The sequence below is a fragment of the Mus musculus genome, chromosome X, assembly GCF_000001635.26.
Source record: "Mus musculus strain C57BL/6J chromosome X, GRCm38.p6 C57BL/6J".
Taxonomy (NCBI): Eukaryota; Metazoa; Chordata; class Mammalia; order Rodentia; family Muridae; genus Mus; species Mus musculus.
The window spans coordinates 39,106,203-39,109,324 of record NC_000086.7 but is presented as its reverse complement, the minus strand read 5'-3'; positions in this window follow the sequence as shown (position 1 = coordinate 39,109,324).

Sequence of the window (3,122 nt, the reverse complement as noted above, 5' to 3'; positions counted from 1 at the left end):
TCCTAAATGTGAGTGTATTAAAGGCTTTAGTCTCCATTTAGTGTTGGTACTAATGTTATTGGATCATAAAAGGACTCTTGATCAGTGTACTAATCCATTAGCAACATCATAGCTGAAAGGGCTCATTAAAGATGGGAACTAGACAGAGAAGGATAGGTTTCTAAGGGCATGCCTTTAAAGAATGTAACTGATGCACCATCCATTGTTCTCATTTTCTTTGCTTCTTGGCTGCAATGAAGTGATATACTATTCTCCAGTATTCTGCCTCACTTTACACATAGGTACGGAAGCAGTAGATTCAAATTGCTATGAACTGAAAGCTCTGACATTACCAATCCAAAAAAAAAAAAAAAAAACAAAAAACTTTCATTCCTTCTTTTAAATCATTTATCTTGAGAATTTTGCAACAGTTACAAATTATTACATACAATTACTTTGATAGCTATTCCTCATTGTCAACTTAACTGCATCTGGAATAACCTACAATCCAGAAATGGAGGGCACAACTGTGATCCAGATCTTGAGGCTGGAAGACACAAGCTTCTGTCCCAAATCTTCATATGGAGATCTTGAGGCACAGTGGCCATGAAAAGCTTAGACCCAGGCAAGGTAGTACATACCTTTAATCTGAGGGGACTGAGTCAAGCAGATCTGAGTTCAAGGGCAACCTGGGACAAAGCATGTTCCAGATACAGGCATAATGATACACACCTTTAATCTGAGCCACACCTTCTGCTGGAGGTCTGCATAAGGATATTGGAAGACAGAAAACTCACTCTTCCTCACCTGCTTGTACTTACTTGCCAGCACATCTGTTGGAACCTACCCTTCAGGATTCCAGCTTATACAATAGATCAGGTGAAACAACTAGCCTCATTGACTGAATAACTAGTAGATTTTTGGTCTTCCCATTCACAGCTGCCCATTGTTGATTCAGTTGAACTACATACTCTAAGTCATTACAATAAATTCCCCTAATATAGAGAGACATTCCATTAATTCTGTAATTCTAGAGAACCCTGACTAATATAATTACTAAGATCAAGATGCAATCTTTCTACCCCCTCTCTTGTGCTGTTCTCTCAGCCTTAGATGTGGGAGTGTTTTGTAGATGTATTCATTGTAACTGGGCTCTACAACTATGCATATTGATTGGTTGTAGCTTTCTGTACTGGTCTCTGTCTATTGCAATGAGTTTTCCTTGATAGGGGTATGGGTGAAGACTACACTTATCTGTAACTATAAGGATAAATGTTTATAGATTGTTGATAAGGATTGTGCTGGTTTAGTAAGTTAGTGGTTGGAGATTCTCCTCCAGTTACCATAATTTGACTAGCACTGGAGTAGTCAGCTAGGTTTCCAGTACCAGGCATGGTATCCCTCTTGTTAAATGGGTCTTAAGTCCAATTATAGAGCTATTAGTCACCACCAATGGTGTGTGTGCCACTAACTTTATACTTTTGGTCATTATGCAATGTTGGTCACTGATATGACTCATAGACATCACACCTGGGTAAGACTATTAGTTGTCTCCTTCCTTTGAAAGGTTTCACAGAACCTGTGGTACTGTGAAAGCTAGTTCTTAAGAAGGAGGCATTCAGGTCAGTTATAGCTCAAGAGCCTCTGAGCCCTGTGCCTGAAATGCATGGTGTTGTAAGAGCCAGAGAATCATGGACTTTGCTGTGAGATTGTATCTCCTAGTAACATCAAAGGCTATTCCATTAAAGTCAGACCAAAGTGGCCACCCAAATGTAAATTAAAAGAAGGACAACAATGACCACAAGAAACTGAACTAGGAAAAGTTCTAGTTCAGGTCTCAATCTTACACAAAGTACTATAGGCAACTGAGAAAAGCTGGGAGTGACAGAAATGTCCCCTGGAAGAGAACACCAATTGGTAGTTCAGAGCCAGTCAACTCTTAACACATACATACAGGTAACACTATATGTACTGAGCAGATTACATTTAGGAATATATAGGTACACACATGCACACACACACACACACACACACACACACACACATACATATGCAGGTACTGCAAATTAATGAAAAGTAGGGCCATGGTTTTGAAAGAGAGCAAGGAGAGGTATATTAAAAAATTGGAAAAGAGAAATAGAATAAAATGATGTCATTATAAAATCAAAAGTAAAAGAAATAATTTTTTAAAAAGAAATAAAGTATTGGCAAGAATATGCTAATACAGGAGCTCTCATATACTGTGGGTGGAAATACAATTGTATTCATTTTGGGATGTTTTCATCTGTTAAAATTGATGACATATGTGCTTTATTATGAAACAATTTGATTCTCATATTTCTAATGGTATTCCTTGCAATATTCTAAATGTTCAGCAATAGAGTAAACAAATTGTGCTATAGCCATATAAAGAAATATTATTCACAATAAAAAATGATTTAAGTATACATAAAAGCAACAATATGCACAATTCTGGAACATAGAGTGAGAAGAGACATGTCAGAGAAAAACACATAGCATGGTTGTTTGAATTAAAAGGGTCCTTGGAGGCTCATATATTGAATACTTGGTCCTCAGATGGTAGAAGAATCAGGAAATGTGGTCTTGCTGGAGGAGGCTTGTCACTAGTTGTAGGCTTTAGGATTTCAAAAGAGTTGTGCCATTTCTACTCTCCCACCCACACAACTCCTACTTGTGGATCAGAATGTAACCTCTTGGCTGTTCCTGCCATCATACCTGACACTATGGACTTTAACCCTCTGCACTGTAAGCCCCAAATATTTTCTCCTATAAATGGCCTTTGTCAGGATGTAGTATCATGTAACTAAGACAAGAACATGATACAGATTTTGTGAGGTTCACACAATAAAATAATGACAGACAAAACATCATTTGGGACCATCTACATGTGTGATAATGCTCTGAAAATTTCAAGGAAATGTTCAGGCCAATTTAACAGTACTGGTAATTTGCTAGTTTTCTAATACAGAATTTTAAAACTGAAAAAAAAAACTTAAATACATTTTACCACAGGGCCATGATGGAGCCTGAACACATGCTAGGTAGCCAAGATAGAGGAAGCATGGCTAATAGACTGTTAGAATCTCTATTGTTTAATAAAATAAAAACACACTTAGTCTCTG